General features: G+C 39.7%; 1 non-coding gene across 1 annotated transcript; it reads left to right on the forward strand.

Moving 5' to 3' along the window:
- The first annotated feature begins 11,541 nt into the window (after nt 1-11,541).
- On the forward strand, nt 11,542-11,648 carry LOC112066759 (U6 spliceosomal RNA). Its single transcript, XR_002892853.1, has one exon. It is a non-coding gene; the product is annotated as a U6 spliceosomal RNA (small nuclear RNA).
- Nucleotides 11,649-23,378: the final 11,730 nt, after the last annotated feature.

Below are 23,378 nucleotides of genomic sequence, written 5' to 3' on the forward strand. Positions count from 1 at the left end.
TGTTTTTTATTGATGGAAATATACTTAGTGATGTATGTTGGCTGCAAGTAGACATATATGCTGAGTAACTGCTATGATGGCTATTAGTGTTGGTAGAATAACGTTATCATTTTTGTTACCTCTTGGATAATTATTCATTTGGGTAAAACCCCTGATAGTGGCAGGAGACCTCCCCATGATACTATGATGGTGAGGATAAGGATTGTGATGAAAGGTGTTTTATGTCATGTGTGTGATAATGATAGTGTTGTGGTAGCTGAGCTGGGCATAAATAGGAAGAAGATAGTGAGTGTTATAATGATATTGATAAAAGAAATTTTCACATGTTGAGGGACGGAGATATTCTGGCTTATATAGGACTTAACTCAAATCGGATGCTAAAACAGCCCATTTGTAGCCTATCAAACATACATTGTACACTTGCTATAATTATTAAAGGAAAGGGCACACTGACCAGAAGTGAAGCATGACCATGATAAAAAATAAAGGTTAAATGCCTCCTTTCCTGGGCTGCCAAAGCCGGTCCTCCTTCGATGACACTCCCTTCCCAAGTGCCCAGGCCACACTGACTCGCTGTGTACGTGTGTTTTTTTGTTTTTTTTTTTCTTGAAGTCTTGAAGGAATGTATCCCTGACCTGTTTAATGTTCTTTGTTCTGACAAGATATACAACTGTACTGAAAACCGTGCTTCTCTGGAGCAGAGTTTCAGAGCTGTCAGAGAGGCTGTCTCCCTGGCTTCGGTCCTCAGTCTGGCTCTATGAAAACTCTTTTCTGTTTCTATTCTAGATTGATGATCGTCACTGACGAAACTTGGCGCAGCTGGCAGGATAGCAGATAAACCCACCTGAGGTCACCTGGAGTCTACTGTGGACCAGCGCTCAGGACCAAGCGTGGGCTCTTGAGCCCCTCTGGCTTCGGGGCATCCTTCAGGTGATTCGGTGAGTTCTTCCTCATAATCAGATCTCCTTGTTTTAAGTGATGCTCCACGCCTTTTATCTGAGCTGTTATCTTCAAGACTTGGAGTCTTAAGGGGGTACCAGTACATTTCCTAGGTGAAGAGGTTTCTAGGCAGAGGATCCAGGGAACTTCTAAGCAGGAAGGCCTGGAAGGAATTTCAGTGAACTGGGCTGGCTGACTCTAATTTTATATATATATATATATATATATATATATATATATATATATATATATATGGCTTAAAATTGGAAAATTAAATTTATTTGTAATTTATAATAAAATGAAGCTAAAAGAAAGCAGGAAATCAGGCTCCTAGAGCCTACCAGCTCCCACTGGCGCTTTGGCGGGCTTCTACAATTGGTATGGAGCTAGTACTTGCAAATACTTATCCAACACTGAAAGAGCCAGGATGGAACTTTTTTTGACACTAAAACTGAAGTTTAGATGCACAATTAAAGAAAGCTGGCTTAATAAAACATCTTTTCAAAATTCTGACCCTGAGAGAAAAAAAGTACTCCTAGGAGAAAATTTGAAGCTGTAACTCTTATGTCCTTGAAATGCAAACACAGCCCACACTGCCTGAGACTGCAGCCATGGCTCAATTAGTGGAATGTAAAACTGAAGGGGAAAAAAAGGCATTTTAAAACTCAAGCAGGAAAACTATGAGATCTCTTTGTCTATGTGGATGTAAGTATGCCTATGTGTATGTTATAAATCTGTTTCTTCCTCTGGATGATATTATCAAAATGAATTTGTGAAAGAGCTCTATTTTACTGAGTTAACAATAAGCACTTAAAAATCAAATATTTCTAAATATAACAAAAAAAAACAAATTTTAAAAGCAAGCAGGAAAACTATGAGATCTCTTTGTCTATGTGGATGTAAGTATGCCTATGTGTATGTTATAAATCTGTTTCTTCCTCTGGATGATATTATCAAAATGAATTTGTGAAAGAGCTCTATTTTACTGAGTTAACAATAAGCACTTAAAAATCAAATATTTCTAAATATAAAAAAAAACAAATTTTAAAAGGATCATGTGATCTAGGATTAATCTTCAGTAAATGAAAAGTTGTTGGTGACTAATGCAGACATGTCTTTAGAGTCATCAACATTAGGTATAATATTTTATTTGGTACCTAGGTTTTCTAAATGTCAGTGAGTTCATGTTATCTCTGTTACAAAACCTATCAACAAGAAAATTAACTTGGTATGATGATATATTCATAACTGATGAAATAGAGACAAATGCGATAAAAGTTTTTAGGTGAAGTCTTTAAAGATGATTGTTTTATGGTACCTCTACCTAAAAATAGTTTCTCCAGATTTTTGGTAACTTGAAACTTTAGAGTTTTGCTAAATTAAATTAAATGATGGGAACTCACTGACTATCCAGATCATTTCCAATTAAGATAAAAATACGCATTCATTGCTAAGCATGTCTAAATTTACCTAATTTGCGTTATTGGAGAAAAACTAAAGATGTTTAGGTTTATTGGACACACGTCTTATACCACATTTCGAAAAGAAATCATGCTGTGAGTAAACGTATGCTTCTAGAGGTTGTGGAATGTTTGTAAGCCTGCCAATCACGAAATGCGAATGTGACAGACAGTTCACAATTGCTTGTTTCTTGGTTTTCATTATGGATTAAGGTTTTTAAGGGTTAAAACTTATAACATATACGTAATTAAATTTGTAGAAATAATTAGGTAAACAAACATTTCATTCAAGAAAAATAAGAGGTGTGTTTTCAGTAAAAGGACTGAAGAAAGGAAAAGTGATTGATACTGTCCTGAAGTGTCTCAAAGACAGAGATTTAATTATGCTTATTTGGTTTATTAAGTTTCATGGAAAACATTGTCAAATAAATGTTCTAGAAATTATATGAAATTCCTGGAAATCTTATATGTCCTGACATAAAATGTTCTCCGTCATCAAAACTGAGGCTCCCAGTAAAGGGACTGGACCCAAGTTTTAGGAAAATGCCCCTTCATGCCAAGGCAACAACAACAGGATCTGTGAAGATTATGGCACAAGTAGATAAAGGCCATTCTGCTTCTACAAATGATTAACCACTCCTTGTCAGACTTTTGCCATCCTGATATCCCTGTAACATGGCAACAGTCTGCTCCTAAATCGGAGAAATTAAGATGGGTTAATAATAGCTGTGAATTAAACAGTCAGGGCTACGGGAAACCCAAGACAGCCGCTCGGTTCTTCCCGGCTCCCTGGCAAACCCCATTTTTATTCGCTGGGTTAAAGCCTTCCATTGCTGCCTGACAATAAAAAAGAAATGGTTAGAAAATGTGCTTTCCACCTGCGTATACTTTCCACAATCTCCGGTGATCAAGGCATCCACTTCACTGTGCAAATCCTACAAGACTTTAATAACAATTCAGTCTGAAATATTACTGGCTTTTAATCTTTGCTTTCCAGATAAAAGGGAACCTTTTCCCTTAAGCTAATTTTTTAGTAAATTATAACCTTTGTAAGGTTATAATTATAACCTTTGTAAATTATAACCTTTGTAAGAATCGAAGCATTTATCTTTTCTCCCTACCTGATTCCTCCTTGATTTGGAATCTCTTAGGTTCCTAGCAGCCTTTCCAGGTGAATAAGGAAGGCCACTTTCTGTAAGAACCTCAAGATATTTTGGAAATTGAGAAGAGAGGAATCTACCTAAATCTGCAGGTATGGCAGGTTGAACCTAATGTCATGGCTTTCCTGGCCTTGAGAGGCCTTTTGAGATCCCTTAGGAAAAGTTCCAATAAATATAAATTTAAAAGAGCCTATACGATCAATTACACGTATGCAAATAATCAGGCCAATTTTATTGAAACCAGACTTCTTTTGCAGAAAAATTAGTCTTAATTTGACTATGTTTGGTCAAAATGAGGATAATTTAGAGAGAAAAATTAAGTTTCAATAATACACCTTTGCAGATATTGAGGTTTTATATATCCTGAGGTTTTGTGTTTACCACCTACCTTCAAGGGGATGCTTTGTTACGTTACGTTATTGTAAAGTTTAATTGAATTATTAAAAGGATATTTGAAGCTTGTTTCTGAATCTGATTACTGTGATTTATCTTTGAGTGAAGACCAGATGCTCCATGACCTACACCTTGGAGACTGTGCAGACTGGTACAAGACATCATCTGAAGGACTATTTCCAACCTAAATGGAAGGACCCACCTTTATCAGGTACTCTTAACTAGCTCATGCACAGTGAAACTGAAGGGAATGAACTCCTAAACTCATTTCCCACCTAACAGGGGTCTCTGCATTGGACTGGTCTACAGAGGGGACTGCTCACCTCGAACGTACCTTAAAACAACCATCGAGCCAGGACGAGAAGAGGAAGACAACAGTGATGATAGACAGCTGACCCAAGAATCGGCTCCAGGCCTGTAAGATCCATCCTACTAGTTTAATTGAACTGTTTACCAAATGTTTGTCTCCCTATCCAAATTGAAAGTTACTGTTTTACTTCTAGCTATACTTTTGCCCCAATATTCAGGATGGAAAGAAAATTCTTTAGTAAAGCTCTCACAAAGCACAGCTACTGGGCTAGGCCCTCATAATACCTATCCCTGACTTTTCAGATGTTCCTAATGTGACCGCTCGCCCAGACCAACCTCCCTCTGACCTAAACTTTCAAGTTTAAACTCTTCAACATGTTAATATGTCCATCCCTTGTGCGATACTATCTTCGGTCCTTAGGGGACTGAGCACAGCTTACCCAAGGACCCCCTTCCCTCTGTCCCTTAACTGACAAATAGCAGGTTTATTAGGACATTATGATACCCCATTGTCTATACCTCAGGAAATAGATGAACCTCCTTTCTCTCTTCTTTATGGAGTCAAGCAATCTATGTTAGCAAGATACCAAGACACCTGTGGCAAAATCTTTGGGGAATCTTGGTTCCTAATGCAAGAATGTATGTGAACAAAGAGATTATCAGAAATTTACCAGCCACCGTTGGTCAAATAGCCAAAGAGATTGCAGCACTACAGACATCCCTAAATCTCTTAGCCCAGTTCGCATCAGATCACCAGGTTGCCTTAGATTCTCTACTGGCTAAACAAGGAGGTGTTTGTGCTACTGCTCTTACTGCTTGCTGCACTTTCGTCAACACCTCTGGAGAAGTTGAGACACGCCTAGAAAGAATTTCCCAGAGGCAAAATGGTTACAGGATGTAAGAAAAACTGACCCTTTAGATTACCTGTTTAAATTGGGAGACTGGGATTGACATGTGTACACTAATATGTATAAAAAATAGCCTGCTGTATAGCACAGGGAACTCCACTGTACAGGAGAAACTAACACAACACTGTAAAACTATACCCCAATAATAAAATAAATAAAAACAATAAATAAATAAATTACCTGTTTAGTTGGCAACCCTCAGAAAGAGACAATTTTTTTCACTCTGCTTCACAGATGATTACTACTTCATAATATGTATTATCATTTTTTTCCTATCAAGCTACTCATGACGTGTCACTGCTTGCTTTAAGTCTAATGCTACACCAGCATACGGACATTGTTTGTGTGACGATTCAATACGATTACTAATATATGTAGCCTATAGCGTTCCTCCCCATCAGCACATACCTGTGTGTTTGTCCACTATATTTAATTCATTAACACCCAATGTGGACCATTGTTCCTCAGAAGGATATTTAGCCCCAAGGTAAGACATAATCTATAAATGCTGTGTCTGTTACCTTAAATAGTAGGATGATTCCAATGTTTCATATTTCTAGGAAGGTGTAAGATCCATAATACAGGCCTTGACCTACATGGGTAAATAAGCAAATAATATGAAAGTTCCGTTTGCATACAAACATCAGATAATTAATCTGTAGTTTACATATTGATAGATATGTATTGCTAGGAATAAACCTGTTAAGATTTGTAAAATTTAACAAATATCAAGCAGGGAACGAAAATTTCATCATGATGAGATATGTGATGGGGCTGGTAGATCAATAAATGCATTAACAATTTTTAATAATGGGTGGGACTTTTGAATGTTGGTCGTTACAGTGTTCCTACAGTTGAAATACAATAATTTTTCATGGCATTGGCTATGGTTACATTTTATGTGAGAATAATAATGACATACATTGTATTCATTTTAAGTACTATTATTTTTGTAGTTAGATTTGTAGTTAGTTTTTCTTCAAAACCTTCACAAATTTATGGTGGGCTTGGGTTAATTGTGAGTGGTAGTGGTATAGTAATAAATTTTGGTGGATTGTTGTGCTTAATGGTTTTTAACATTTATTTAAGGGGAATGTTACTACTTTTCAGTTATATAACAACTATGTCTACTGAGCAGTATCCCGAGGTTTAAGATTCTAATAAGATCCTCCTAGGTATATTTCTTTGATAGTATGACAGAAATGCAAATTAAAGCCACAATGTGACATTCATTCACATACAATAAATGGTTATAATCATGAACAAACCAATAAAAATCATGGCAACAATGTAGAGAAGCTGGAACCCTTACACACTGCTTGTGGAAATGTAAAATGGTGCAGACCATATGTTAAACAGTGTGACATTTCCTCAAAAAGATAAAAACACAACTAGAGTTGGGTTTAAGAACTCCACTCCTAGATATATGCCACAAAGAATTGAAACAGGTGTTCAAACAAAAACTTGTACATGAATATTCATGGCATCATTGTTGACATTGGCCCAATGGTAGAAACAGAAACAATCTGAATAGCCATCAGTGGATGAATGGATAAGCAAAAGAGGGGAGATCTACAAACTTCCATATTATTCTGCCATATACAGAAATAGAGTGAAATAGAGTAAAATGGTGCAGCAGCTGTGGAAAACAGTATGACAGTCTGTCAAAATCTTAAACATAAATTAATGCATGATCCGTGAGTTCCACTTCAGGGAATATACATAAGAGGTTTGAAAGCAGTGGGTGGAACAGATACTTGTACACCCGTATTCATAGCAGCATTACTCACATTGGCCAGAAGGTGGAAGCAACCCAAGTGTCCATGGATAGATGAATTATATTATTCAGCTTTAAAAACTAAGGAAAATCAGACACATGCTACAACAAAGTCATTCTGCTAAGTGAAATAACCTGGTCACAAAAGAATAGATATATGATTCCACTTCTATGAGGTATCCAGAAAAGTGAAATTCAGAGACAGAAAGCAGAATGCGGTTGACAAGAGTTGAAGAGAGTTGGTGTTTAATGGATGCAGTTGCACTTGGAAAAATGAAAATATACAGGAGATAGATGGTGAGGATACTTGTACAACAATGTGAATGTGGTTAATGTCATAGAACTGTATGCTTAAAATCGTTTAGTCAATATTACGTTCAATACATTTAATCACAATGGAAAATGTGAATGAATTACTGATACATGTTGCAACATGCATGAACACTGAAAACATCCCAAGGCAATAGAACCATACACAAAAGGCCACCCAGATCATACTTATCTTGTGTGCTTTAAATCCATCAAGGTTGTGAAAATGAGGCAACTTCCTTAAGAACATTTTCGTGCTTTGGGGCAGATGGTGAAAGTTGAACTGAGCCTGTGGATTGGATTAGAAGATGAAAACCATAATGAGTTTCATTTGGGGGCTATGTGGGTGTTCCCTGGAAGCGTGTCCCTTTTGGGATAAAACACACTGGAAGTTGTCATTTAAATTGGCATATGTAGAATATCAGTGATGCCTGGAGAATCTGAATTTACAGATTAAGAGTACATTTACTGCTACTACAAGTTTTCTGTCTGTTTGAAATTACTGGAAAGTAAATAACTTTTCAAAACAACCATGTCAATACCATGCCAGAAAAGCAGAGAGGACATCAAATTTCATCATAGGCGACAAGTCCTACCCAGATCCAGTTCAATCTAAGTGGTGAAGCTAATTGCTGTTGTAAGAGTCCACCTGTTATTAAGAGGCACCACAGGAAGATTCTATTCAGAGCCACTATGTTTTGGGTGCTGCATATGATCTTGGATATGGTAGAAACAATGGGATCTTTGAATTACAATTTTCCACAACAAACCACCAAAAAAAAACAATTAATTAATTAATTAACTTAGTTAATTTACGACAAAGCTGCCGAGGACACACAGCGGGGAAAGTCTCCTCAATAAATGATGCCGAGAAAACTTGATACTGTCTGCACCGCACACAAAACTACCTAAAACCCACACTTTACCACATCAAGCCCTTCCTCTGCTGGGTCCTCTGAAAATGGAACCCCCTCAGCAGTCAGCCACAAACAGGAAGCTTCTCCCCACTTTTTTTTCACCTTTTACCCCCATGGTGGCACCTCCCAGACACTGGCTTCCTGTGGCGTGGATGAGGTCCAGTGTCGTCCAGAAGGTGAAGGTCCAGTATGTCTTGAGGAGACTGAACTTCTGTGTCGACTCAGCCGGGCACTGTCCAGAAGCCAAAGCCCTGGCAAGACCTGAGAGGACCAGGCTCCTGTCAGCAGCAGCAGGAGCCAAGTCTGAGCATGGAATCAAGTCCCCCAGCTGAGCACGCAGGAGCCTCAAAAGTGAGAGGGGCGGACTTGGCTCTGCCCGCTGGTACGTGCAGGCCTTGTCGCTTACAGTCCACTGGAGGCTCTGCTCCCAGCTGGCAGGTCTGATGAATCCACTAAATTTGAACATTCAGACTGAAATGGAGGCAAAAATCCCATGACAAGCCACAAACAGAAAGAAAAATATTTGCAAACTACTTATCTGATAAAGGATTTGTACTCAAATTATACCAAGGACTCTAGAACAAACAACCCCATTAAAAATGGGTAAATATCTGAATGGAGACCTGGCCAAAGAAGAGGTACAGATAGTAAATAGGCATACAAAAACGTGCTCAACAACGTATACCCTTAGGGAATGACAACTTAAAACAACAACGAGATAGCACTGCACAACTATTAACCTGCTGACCTCCAAAGAAATGACACTACCGACTGATGGAGGATGAGGCGCAACGGAAACCGCCCTTCACTGCTGCTGAAATGACTGTACAGCAAAGTTAAACAAATCTCACCCGAGGAGCCCTCATCCTGCCTCCAGCATTTAAGACAGCTGCTCTGAACAACTAGGTCCAAACAAAACAAGGATGCAATTAAGCACAGCACCTCTATTCATAATGGCTAACAACTTAAAGACATCAGTATGTCCTTCAGTAGATGAACGCATAAGCAAACTGCGGTACATCCACGTCGGGGGAGCAAACGATGCCACCCCAAAAATCTATCTGTTTGGCATAAGGCTTACTTTGGCCTGACTGTTTAAAAAAAGAAGACACAATTTCTGAAAACCAAGTCAAGTTTTCCCTTTTGTGAGGGAAATTTACATTCATAAGGGAAATCTCCATTTAAAAGGCTGTCTCCCCTCTCTATACCAGGAATAGAAGGATGACTAAATCTCAAGAAACTCTTATCAAAGGAGAAGGCCTGACTTAAATCTGCAGAACAAATATACACTTGTTTTCTTCTGTTTCTAAATGAAGATGTTACTTAAGGTGATGGCTTGGGCCATTTCAGGGACTTACCTTTCCCATGCATGTAAGAGGTACGAATGCTATTAAACTTCTCTTTGTTTTTCTCCTGATAATCTTTTATTACAAGGGGTAGGGGCTGTTTTCAACCAAGAACCTAGGAGGGTACAAGGAAAATTATTTTTCCTCCTATACACATGCTTCAGAATACTACTCAGAAATAGGAAGGAATAAACCATCAACCCATACAAAAAACATGGGTGAATCATACACATATATTGCTAAGTGAAAAATCCAATCTGAGGAGGCTACACACTGTATGACCCCATTTCTATGACATTCTGGAACTAGTAAAATAAAGATGGGAAAAGGTTATGGGTAGGGGTTGAAATGTCCCTTGTGATACTTTAGCGATGGAGACGTGCCCCTATGTGTTTGTCTAAATACATAGATATTTACAACCCAACAAATAAATCATAACACACTCAAATCTAGTTATTTAGGATGTGAGAGTGTCACAGGATGAATACAGAATGTGACAAAGAATCTAACTGATTTAGAAATGTATGAAAAAAACTCACTGTTGGTGGTGGGACAAAATGGGCTGACCTAAGTAACTATGGAAAAGAACAGAACTGGAGAGCAAAGGCAAAACGTACCATCCGTAAATACTGGACTCTCTAAGTTCTTTCCCATGGGGGTAGGAGCTAACAATACTGAAACTACCACATCGGCAATCTGTAATGGAGCAAGCAATGAATTCAGTATATGACAGAAGTGGAAGCCAGGTATCTTACATTTGGGGTCCGAAGGTACATATAAACAAAGGCAGAAGGTTACAATTTGCATGTAACAATGGATAGAGTAGACTTCCTCAATTTGAAAAACTTTTGTGCATCAAAAGGTGATATCCAGAGAGAGAAAACACAACCCACTGAATGGAAGAAAATATTTGCACATAACATATCTGACAAAAGCCTGTTCTTCAGAATACATCAAGAATGTTTACAAATCAACAAAAAACCCACATTTTAAAAAGGAAAAGGACTTGAAGAGACCCTTCTCCAGACAACAAATACAAATAGTCAACAAACACATGAAAATCTGGCAAGCATCAGTAGTCGTGATGGAAATGCAAATTAATACCATAATCCAGTACTCCTCACACACAATGGAATGGTTATAATCAAAAAACAGAAAATATCGAATGTTGGCAATGATTTAGAGAAACTGGAACCCTTAAACTTTGCTTGGGGAAATGGAAGATGGTGCAGCCTATGTTTACAATATTTTGACATTTCCTCAAAAAGATAAAAAATACAATTATATGATGTAACAACTCCACTCCTGTTTGAACAGGTGTTCAAACAGAACACCACTCTGTTTGAACAGGTGTTCAAACAGAAACTTGTACATGAATACTCACAGCAACACTATTCACATTGGCCAAAAGGTAGAAACAATTGAAACGGCCATCAAAGGGTGAATGGATAAACAAAATGGGTAGATCCATAAACTGTCCTGTTATCCTGCCATATACAGGAATAAAGTAATATGTTGGTGCTACCGTAGAAAAGCATAATGGTAATTCCTCAAAAACTTAAACAGAGTTAATGTACGACCTTTCAATTCCACTTCAGCGTACGTACAGATATTTGTACAAACATATTCATAGCAACATTATTCACAATGCTGCCAAAAGGTGGAAGCAACCCACGTGTACATTCAACAGATGAATGAATAAATACAATGGATATGATTCAGACTTTAAAGCTAAAGTAATTCTCACACATGCTACAATGTGGATGAACCCTGACATCACCATGCTAAATGAAATAAGTCAATCACAGAAGGACAAATATTGTACAATTCCATTTATATAAGGTATCCAGAGAAGTCAAATTCAGAGACAAAAAGAATGTCATCGCCAGGAGCTGAGGGCAGTTAGTTAATGCATACAGTTTCCCCTGAGAAAAATGACAAGTTCTGGAGATGGACTGTGAGGATATTTGTACAACAACGTGAGGTAGTTAATGCCACAGAATTTTACACTTAAAATGTTTAAGTGCCCGCTTTGGCAGCACATATGCTAAAATTGGAACGATACAGAGAAGATTAGCATGGCCCCTGCGCAAGGACGACACGCAAATTCATGAAGCGTTCCCTATTTTTCAGTGAGAGGCCCGCGTACCGCAAAAAAAAAAAAAAAGTTTAAATGGTAAATGTCATGTTACATATTTTTAATCACAATGAAGAGAAATGAATGAAGTACTGATGTATGTTACAACATGGATGAATATTGACAACATCCTTAGTGAAAAAAGCCATACAGAAAATGCCACCCAGATCACATACTCATCTTGTGCACCTTAAATCCATTAAGACTGTCAAAATAAGGGAAAATCTCAGTAATAGTTTCAGAAAAAGAAAGCTGGATCACAATGGAAAAAGTCCATTTCAAACAGCTGGGACAGCTGGTGAAAGCTGAAGTGGGCTTGTGGATTAAATTGTAATGTGGGAACCATATAATTTCTTCATGTTGGGGGTTATGCGATGGTTCTCAGGGGGAGTATCCCTGTTTTGGGTAAAACACACTGAAGTATTTTGTGGGAAGTGGCAAACGTGAATACTTTTTACTGTTATGGAAAGTTTTCTGTAACTATGTCAATACCATGCCAGAAAAACAGAAAAGACATCAAACTTTGTTATAAATGCCAAGACTTACGCAGATCCAGTTCAACCAAAGCTGTGATGCTAACTGGCCTCTCAGGAGTCCACATGGTATTAAGAGACACAGGGAGAAGATTACATTAGGAGCCACCATGTCATGGGTGCTGTGTATTACCCGGGATACAGCAGAAACAGAGGGATCTTAGAATTACAATTTTTTCACATCACACACACAAAAATTTGTCAGAGTAAAATTCAGTAAAGTTGCAGAATAAAATATCAATGTAAAAAAATCAGCTGAGTTTCTATACACTAATATCAAACCACCAAAAGGGGAAATAAAACAATCCCATTTATAATTGCATCAAAAAGAACAAAATACCAAGGAACAAATTTAACCAAGGACATGAAAGACTTGCACTGGGAAAACTATAATGCACGGATAGAAAATCTGAAGACACAAATAAATGGAAAACTATTCCATACTCACAGATTGGAAGAAGTACTATTATTAAAATGCCCATTCTACCCAAAGCCGTTTACAGATTCAATGCAATCCCAATCAAATTTCCAATGGCATTTTTCATAGAAATAGAAATAAAATTCCTAACATTTGTATGGAACCACAAAGGACCCTGAACAGCCAAAGCGATCCTGAGAAAGAAGAACACAGCTGGAGGCGTCTCCTCCCTGACTCCAGACTGTATCACGGAGCTGTAGTAACCACAGCAGTGTGGAAACTGGCACAAACACAGACACACAGACCAGAGCAACAGAACAGAGCCCACAAATAAACCCATGTGTGTATGCTTAGTTAATTCATGACAGTGGTGTTGCAGGAAGGGGTACCCCTATCAGGGCCCAAGAGTGGGCTCTTGTCTAACACTCAGAAATGAACTGTCCGAGGAGACACGTGCTGACAAAGCAAGAGACGTTATTGGGAAGGGGCGCCCGGGCAGAGAGCAGCGGGGTAAGGGAACCCAGGAGGACTGCTCTCCACGTGGCTCACAGTCTCGGATTTTATGGTGATGGGGTTAGTTTCCAGGTTGCCTCTGGCCAGTCAGCTTGCTTGGCTCATATGTGGTCCAACTCAGGGTCCTTCCTGGTGGCACACGCATCTCAGCCAAGATGGATTCCAGCAAGGAGGATTCTGGGAGGTTGGCAGGATATATTATGGGCTGGTGTCTCCTCCCTCCTTTTGGCCTTCCCGAATTCTCCCAGTTAGTTTTCGATGGCAGCATCATGTTCCTTATGAGGAAGGACCTTCTGTCGTGAGACAACTCATGCAAGTGGTTATCATGGTGTGTGGCCAAGGTGGGCAGTTTCGGTCAATGATTCCCTTACTATGGGGCCAAGAACAGACAACAGAGAGAGGACAGTCCCATCAGTTAAAGGTGCTGAGAAAACTAGACACCACCCTCCAAATAATTAATTAGAAACCATATGGAATGAAATGAATATAGACACAAACTTGACAACTTACACAAAAACTCACTCAAAATTGTCCATAGACAAACTTAAATTACAAACTATAAAAATTCTAGAAGAAAACAAAACACAACAAAATCTCTCAATACATGACCTTGGGTCTGGTGATGAATTTTAACACACAACACCAAAAGCCAATCTGTGAAAGAAAAAAAAAATAGTACTGTGGACTTCATAAAATTAAAAATTTCTACTCTGTGAAAGACCTTATTCAGAAAACCAAAAGACAAACCACAAATTGGGAGAAAAATATTTGCAAAACACATATGTAATAAAGGATCTGTACTCAAATTGTACCAAAAACCCTAGAACAAAAAACACCATTAAAAATGGGTAAAGATCAGAACAGACTCCTGGCCAAAGAAGACATACAGAGTGTAAATATGCATGCAAAAAAATACTCAACATCATATACCATTAGGGAAACACAAATTAAAACGATGGGATAGCCCTGAACACCTATCTGAACTGCTAAACTGCAAAAAATGACAATATCAATTGTTGGAGGGGGAAGAACAGGAAGGTCTCCTTCTTGGCTGGTAGAGTACAGGTACAGTCACTTTAGAAGACAGTTGGCAGGTTTTTTTTCAAAAACTAAACAAGTCTCCCCATAGGATCCAACAATCAGACCTCAGTATTTAGCCAATAGCTTTGAAAAACTGTGCTCAGACAAAAACTAGCCTAAAATTATGTACATCAGCTCTATTCGTAATGGCTAAAAGCTTAACGATATTAGGATGTCCTGTAGATGGATGCATAAGCAAATTGAGGCACCCACATGTCAGGGGAGCAGAATATGGACCCCAAAATATGTTTGACATAAGGATTATTTGGGGCCAATTAATTTTTAAAACTTGCAAACACCAGAGAATACCTGTAAACCCATAAGAAGTTGCCTTTTCATTGTGTCCAAACAGGATCCACAGGAGTCAGGCTCTGAACGTGGAGAAGCTTCAAGAAAATTTAACCAAATTTTTTGTTTTCATTTTTTAGGTATGTACAAAGAGATACAATTTTACAAACTGTCACAAATGACTTAAAAAGCTCTGTCAATAAAAAATAAAATGCAAAGTGGTATAAAAAAAGTTGCCTTTTTATAAGGGAAATTTACATTTATTAGGGAAATCTCCACTTGTAAGGGTGTCTCCCTCTCTGTACCAGTAATTGAAGGCTAAATAAATCTCAAGAAACTCTTGTCAGTGAAAAAGGCCTGACCTAAATCTGCACACCAGCCATAACCATGTTTACTGTGCTTTGCCTGATAACCCCCATTACTGGCTACTTTCCTCCCCTGACATTTTCCTTTTGTTTTTAGCTGAAGATAACATTTAAAGTGATGGCTTGGGCCACTTCAGGGGGTTATTCAGTTTTCCTGGGTATCTACCGTATATACCAGAGATATACAAGTTATTAAATTTCTGATTTTTTCTCCTGTTAATCTGCCTTGTATTACGGGGGGACTCTCAACCAAGAACAAAGAAGAATAAAGGGAAAATTATTTTTCCTCTCATACAATTTAGCAATAGAAAGAAATAAACCATTAACCCATGCTAAGACAAGGACATGTATATTGCTAAGCCTGTAAAATAAAATGTGTCCTTAAAGAATCACAAGTTGTTTTAGGGTAGAGGTAAAATAAGTAGATAGACTGTCATGAATTATTTTATGGTAAGGTTCCATTAAGTAAATAGGTTGTCATGAGTTTCTGGAAGATGTTCTGTATGACTTTATCAAGTAAAAAACATACAAACAAAATGAACTCTAAAATAAGGGAAATACAAGCAGACCAATTAACATCCCGGGTCCCCTTCTCCCTGCTAATTGTCCTCATGTTGTTCTGGGGTTTCCCTCTCCCAGGACATAGAAGGAACAGGCACAGAGTCATTTGGCAGCTCCCCTTAGATCTAACCCCACCCGGTGTGTTCATCTCCCCCATACGCCCACCCAGTGAGGACACTGTACCAGAGGGAGTCTCAGGAATCATTGGTCCTGAAGTGTCAGGACTTTTTTGATTACAAAGAACTAGACACACTTATTCAAGTAAAATAAATTAATATTTTAAATGGTGGAAATAAATTAATATTGGCAAGAGGCAAGTTTAAGGGCGGGTTTGGACCTAACAGGTCCAGGGACTCACACTCTTCCAATCTGACCTGGTCCCTCTTCAACCCTCCGTCCTGCTGAGTGCCTTGGGATGGCTCCAATTCACAGGCACAGTCTCTGTCACTGTGCCTGGGGCTTCCAGCAGCTCCAGACTGACACCCACCCAATGTCCATTCTATCAATACCTGGAAGGGTTTCTCCCTCCCTAGGGCTCCATGAAAACCCATGGCTTGGGATGCCTTTGGCTTAGCTTGGGTCACATTCCCATCCTTGAACCCGTTACAGCAAGCCGAGGACAGAAAATGGGACTAGCTAGATGTGGCTCATACACCCATCTTTGAGGTGGGTGGAACGTGGGGTCAGCCCTCTGAAACTGTTTGGACTGGAAGCAGGTGAGAGGTAGTTCCCAAAGGGAGGCTGAGGTGCTGCACTTGGACATGAGGACAGATGCTGGCTCGGTGAAAGCATGAGATTCCACGTCACTGAGAGCCCACGGCACAGCACAGAATCTGAAGCCCAAGGCAGGAAGGGATTCACGTAGGGTCAGCGGCTGCAGCCACCCATCCAGTGTTCTTGCTGTCCTCCTGGGACAGCAAGAAGCTCTTCCACTTGCTGAAAAGACTGGTGGTGATGGTGGTAAACACCGCCTGGTAAACACCAGGCTCCTGCCTTAGGCACTGGGTCCAAGAATATCAGAGACCACCCAGAATAGTCTGTGTGCCCTCAGAAAACACACAGACCTCATTTGTGTCTCTGGGAGGTGGGAGCCCAGGAGTCACACCTGCCCCCTGGCCACATGAATCACCCATCCTTGATGAACAAATGTGCTCATTTTCCAGTCTCTTCTCTCTCCTTCATGAAGAGCAGAACCAGATGCTAGGTTGGTAAGGAAATTCTTGCTCAATTAATTATCAGGAAGCTCAAGGATTATTCCATACCATGGAATCCATAGTTGGCAGGCTTTCTCCAAAGGCCCCACGGATGCACGTGGCTCTCCAAGACCATGCAGCCTTGGTGTGAAACTGCCTACTGGGAGGCCCAGTTGCTTCCATATCATTGATTCTTAATGAGTATGAATGTCAAGACTTTGGTTACAACTGTGAGGCCAAAGGATTGCAGGGCCACGGTCTGCTGTCTGGTTTGTGGTCAGGGCCACATGCAACGTTTGGTGGGTTATTACCTCACTTGGCAGGTTAAGAGCCTGTGAGCAGGAAGCCCTTTTCTCAACCACATGGATGTAGAGAACTGAAACATCCCAAGGGGCCGTCTATGCTGCCCAGGTAGCTGTTCAACTGCCCAGCAGCAAGGTCAGCTCAGTAATTGGTCATGGGGGCTTAACAGGGCCCAGGCTGGCCTGAGCTAGAGGAACAGAGATGCCTGACAAATGGTCAGAGGTCAAGGTCTGCACAATGTTCATTGCAGCTCTATTTACAATAGCCAGGACATGGAAGCAACCTAAGTGTCCATCAACAGATGAATGGATAAAGAAGATGTGGCACGTATATACAATGGAATATTAGTCATAAAAACAAACGAAATTGAGTTATTTGTAAGGAGGTGGATGGACCTAGAGTCTGTCATACAGAGTGAAGTAAGTCAGAAAGAGAAAAACAAATACCGTATGCTAACACATATATTTGGAATCTAAAAAAAAAAAAAATGGTCATAAAGAACCTAGGGGCAAGGTGGGAATAAAGACGCAGACCTACTGGAGAATGGACTTGAGGACACGGGGAGGGGGAAAGGTAAGCTGGGACAAAGTGAGAGAGTGGCATGGACATATATACACTACCAAATGTAAAATAGACAGCTAGTGGGAAGCAGCCGCATAGCACAGGGAGATCAGCTCGGTGCTTTGTGACCACCTAGAGGGGTGGGATAGGGAGGGTGCGTCTTCCCAGACGCAAGAGGGAGGAGATATGGGGATATATGTATACGTATAGCTGACTCACTTTGTTATACAGCAGAAACTAACACACCATTGTAAAGCAATTATACTCCAATAAAGATGTTTTTTTAAAAAAAAGAAGTCAAGGTCTGTCCTGTCTGAGACTTGATTGTCTACTGATACCCACTCAGATGGGACAAATGATCCCTCCAGTCCCAGGAGGGCCCCACCAGCCCTCAAGAAGGTAGCCCCTGAGGGCTGGCCAGTTGCTGCACCCAGTCCTGTGTAAGTCCACACATGTCTTCTGAGTGCCCTCCTGTCTGGGCTCTGCTGGAACCTGGGGCTGCCCAGGCAGAGTGGGCCAGCACCATCCTTCCCAGGTGGGAGGGAGGGCAGAGAGAAACCCTTCGTGACTTCTGACCGTCTCCACACCCTTGACTGAGGTTGAGTTGGATTTGAAACAGTCTAAGACAGTACAGACATTTCATTCTTCTCTCAGAGCCCAGGACTGGGGGACAAAAAAAGTGGCCCAGCACAATACCCTGACTCACATGTGACCCTGGGAGAATCCTGTCCATTTGGGAGCCTCAGAGAGATGGAGAGGGAGAAGGGGGATGAGGGAACGTTATCCTTAAACCTAACTCTAACCCTAACACGATAACTTATAACCCTAACCTCTAACCCTAAACCTAACAACCCTAATCTGAGACACGGGACTCTTAATCCTGCCACCTAACCTCTAATCCCTGATCCTGACCCTTTAACCATGACCCTCTACCCTGACCCTCCAACCCTGACCATAACCCTAAACTGAGACCCTAAACCAACTCTGACCACAGATCTAAAACGTAGTGAATTGTATACCAAGGGATGACTGTATAAATTCTGAATAAACCTAGGGAATAAATCTTCATAACCTTGCATTAAGCGATGGTTTCTTAAATCTGACAGCAAAGTAAAAGAAATGAAAGAAAAAAGAAATAAATTGGATTTCCTCAAATTTAAAAAACGTTTGTACATTAAAAGATGCTATCTAGAAAGTTAAAGACAGCCCTCAGAATGGAAGAAAATATTTGCACATTATATATCTGATAAGAGTCTGTTCCTCAGAAGGTATAAGAAATTTTACAATTTATCCAAACAAGATAAAGAACCCAATTTTCAAAATGGACAAAGGACTTGCACAGACCATTCTCCAAACAAGACAAAAAAACGGTCAACAATAAAAAATAAATAAAATAAAATTCAAAACAAACAAAAAAAAACGGTCAACAAGCACATGAAAAGATGTCAAACATCAGCAGTCAGGATGGAAATGCAAATTAATACCATAATATGATAGCCCTTCAAACATACAAGAATGGTTATAATTTTTTAAAAAAACAATAAAAAAATAACAAATACTGGCAAAAATATAGAGAAAAGGGAGCTTTTAAACAGGGCTTATGGAAACATAAAGCGGTGCAGCCTATATGTACAATACTTTGACATTTCCTCAAAAAATTAAATGTTCAATACAATGTGGCTCAACAACTTCATTCCTAGTTATAGATACCAAAGAATTGAAAACAGGTGTTCAAACAAAAACTCGTACATGAATATTCATTGCAGCACTGTTCACAATAGCCAAAAGGTAGAAATAATTGAAATGTCCCATCAACAGATGAGTAGACAAAGAAAATGGGGTATATCCATAAAGTAAGATCTTATTCTGCCATATAAATGAACAAAGTAAAATGCTGCAGCCACTGTGGAAAACAATATGGCAGCTCCTTAAAGAGTTAAGCATAGAGTTGACATGTGATCCATCGATTCCACTTCAGGGTATTTACTCAAAACATTTGAAAGCAGGGCCTGAAACAAGTATTTGTACACTCCTATTGATAGCAGCATCATTAACAATAACAAAATGTGGAAGCAACCCAAGTGTCCATTGACAGATCAATGGATCAATAAAATGTGGTATATAATACACAAGGAATATTATTCAGCCTTGGAAACTAAGGAAATTCTGACACAAGCTATAACGTGGATGAACCTTGAAGTCACTATGCTAAGTGAAATAAGTCAGAGTAGGACAAATTATCTGATTCCACTTCCATAAGATATCCAGAGAAGTCAAATTCAGAGAGAGAAAGGATGTGGTTGTGAAGAGCTGAGAGGATTTATTGTATAATGGATACAGTTTAACTTGGGGAAAATGAAAAAGTTCTGGAGATGGAAGGTAGAAATGTAGAAACGGATATGTAGTTAATGCCCCTGAACTATATACTTAAAGTGATTTAAATGGTAAAGGCTATGCTATATATTATACTTTGATCACAATGAAAAAAGTGAAGTGCTGATACGTGTTACAACAAGGATGAACACTGACGACATATTCAGTGAAAGAATCCATGCAGGAAAGGCCACCCAGATCATAAACTCATCTTGTGTACTTTAAACCCATCAATGTTTTGAATATAAGGAAAAATCTCAGTAATGCTTCCTGAAAAAGAAAACTGGATCAGAATGGAAAAAGACATTTCCATAGTGTCAGGGCAGATGGTGAAGGTTGAAGTGGGCCTGTGGATTGGATTAGTATGTGGAAACTGTAATGATCCTCATTTGGGGGTTATGTGCTGGTTCCCTGGGAGAATGTCACTGTTTGGGGTAAAACACACGGGAGTATTTTGTGTGAAGTGCCAAATGTACGTACTCTGTACTGCTATTTAAAGTTTTCTATACATTTGAAATTATTGGAAAATAAATTACTTTTCGAAACAACTGTGTCAATAACAGGACAGAAAAGTAGAAAAGACACCAAACTTTGTTACAGAGGCCAGCCTACCCAGATCCTGCTAATCAAAAGTGATGATGCTAACCTCCCTTGTAGGATTTCACACGTTTTAAGGGGAACTGTGGGAAGATTATAATAGTAGCCACTATGTCCTGGGTGTTGTGCATGACCTGCTGTGGTAGAAACAGTGGGGTTTCTAATTCCAGTTTTCCACATCAAACCACAAAAAAACTGTTAGAATTAATAAATGAATTCAGTAAAGCTGCAGGATACAAAATCAATACACTAAGATCACTTGTGTCTCCATACACTAATAAGGAACCATCTGAAAGAGAAATTGAGAAAACAATCCCATTTACAATAACATCAGAAAAACCAAATACCAAGGGATGAATTTAGCCCGAGACATGAAATCCCTGCACACTGAAAACGTGAAGACATTGATGAAGAAATTGAAGACACAAATAAATGGAAAGGTAGCCTGTGCTCATGGATGGAAAAAATTAGCAGTGTTAAAAGGTCCATTCTACCCAAAACAATATACACATTCAGTGCAACTCCTACCAAAATGCCAGCAGCATTGTTCACAGAAACTGAACAAAGAATTCTAACATTTCTGTGGTCCACAAAGGACCCCGAACAGCCAACGGGATCCTGAGAAAGGACAGCAGCAGCTGGAGGAAACTCACTGCCTGACGTCAAACCATATTACAAAGGTACATTAAGCAAACGGTGTAGAAATAGCACAGAAAGAGGCCCACCGACCAGAGGGACAGAACAGAGCCCAGAAATAAGCCCACACACGTGGCCAGTTAACTGATGCCAAAGCTGCCAAGGACATACATCAGGGAAAGGACACTCCCCTAAATAAACTGCCTGGAAAATGGAACATCACAAGCCCAATAGGGACAATGGACACCGTCTGCACCACACACAAAACTCACTGAAACCCACAATTTTCCACGCCAAGCCCTTCCTCCGCTGGGTCCTCTGAAGACTAACCAGCCCCACCCCAGCCCCCAGCAGTCAGCCACACACATGAAGCTTCTCCCTCCTGTCTCCTCACCTCTTCTCCCCACGGCGGCACCTCCCAGCCGGGCCCAAGGAGACCGAGCTCGTCTCAATATGGATGCCGGCCCGCACCGTCCTGAAGCCAAACCCCTGGCGGGTCCGGAGGAGACCAGGCTCCGGTCAGCTGTGCAGGGAGCCAAGTCTGATGAAAGAACAGGCAGGGGCTGCACTAGTAAGAGGGGCGGGCTTGTCGCCTTCTGCTGGCAACCTAGCAAATGCAGGCCTCACCCTCTCCAGTTCAGTGGAGGCAAGTCCTGCGCTGGCCGTCCTGCTGCAGCCACTAAATTTTGAAAATTCAAAATGAAGGAGGCAAATATCCCATGACGTCTCAATAAAGAGTTACAGGACAATAAGAAACCATATGCAATGAAATGAATGTAGACACAAACTTTACAACTTACACCAAATGTCATTCAAAATTGTCCACAGACAAGTTTAAAACAGAAAACTATAAATATTACAGAAAAAATATAGAAGAAAATCTACATGGCCATGGGTTTGGTCACGTAGATCATGAGCTTTGACTTCTAACACACAACAGGAAAAGCCCACAAATAAAAGGAAAAATAATAACGTACTTTATAAAATTAAAAATTTCTACTCAGTGAACTACTTTATTCAGAAAACCAAAAGAGAAGCAATAACCTGGGAGAAAAAAATATTTGCAAAACATATATCTGATAAAGAATTTGTACGCACATTATTACAACTGTAAAGCAAACACTTTCATTACAAATGGGTAAAGATCTGAACAGACACCTGGCCAGAGAAGATAAACAGATAATCAATAAGTGGACAAAAACAAGATCAACATTGTACACCATTAGAGAATTACCAATTAAAACAGCAAGACAGCTCTACACCCCATTAGAACTGCTAAGCTCCTCCCACATGACAATACCGATCACTGGAGGGTGGGGAACATCAGCGGCTCTTCATCACTGATGGGCGCACAGACGGCCTCCTGAGGTACAGTCTGGCAGTACTTTTCCAAGCCAAACGGGTCTCACACCTTGAGATCCATCTATCACGCCCCCAGTATTCACATAACTGCTTTGAAAAACAGTATCCAAACAAAAACAAGGATGCTATTATGCACAGAACTTCTACTCATAATGTCTAAACCTCACAGGAATCAGGATGCCTTCAGAAGATGAATGCATAAGCTAATTGGCATACACCCATGTGAAGGGGAGCAGAATATGACAGAATATGGAATTTCAAGAGAACCTAAGGAGCTAAAACAAATTTTAGAAAGAAAATCAAAGTTGGAGGCTCACACTTCCCAATATCAAATGTTAATATAAAGCAACAGCAAGTAGAACACGGTGACACTGGCATAAAGATATACATAGAGATGAATGGAACCGAATGCAGATCCCAGAAATAAACCCACCCATCTAGGATGAACTGATTTTAGGTAACAGTCAACAAAATTAAATTGGGGGAAAACAGTGTTTTCAACAAGTGGCGCTAAGCAATTGGCTAGCCACATGCAGAAGAATGAAACTGGACCCTTGCCTCATACACACAGAAAAAGTAATTCAAAACAGATAACAGGCTTAAATGTAGTAAATTACAGTCAATCCCCTATATTCACGGATTCCACATCTGTGGATTCCACCAACTCCAGACAGAAAATATTAGAAAAAAAATTAAGGTAAGTTTCAAAAGGCAAAATTTGAATTTCCCATGTGCCAGCAACTATTTACGTTGTATTTACAACATTTATGTAGCATTTATATTGTATTAGTTATAATAAGTAATCTAGAGATAATTTAAAGTGTACAGGAAGATGTGCCCAGGTTATATGCAAATACTATATCCTTTTATACGAGACTTCAGCATCCGTGGATTTTGTTGTCCCTGGGTGTTCTGGAACCAATCCCCCACAGACATCAGG

Source organism: Physeter macrocephalus, chromosome 9 (assembly GCF_002837175.3).
Source record: "Physeter macrocephalus isolate SW-GA chromosome 9, ASM283717v5, whole genome shotgun sequence".
Taxonomy (NCBI): domain Eukaryota; kingdom Metazoa; phylum Chordata; class Mammalia; order Artiodactyla; family Physeteridae; genus Physeter; species Physeter macrocephalus.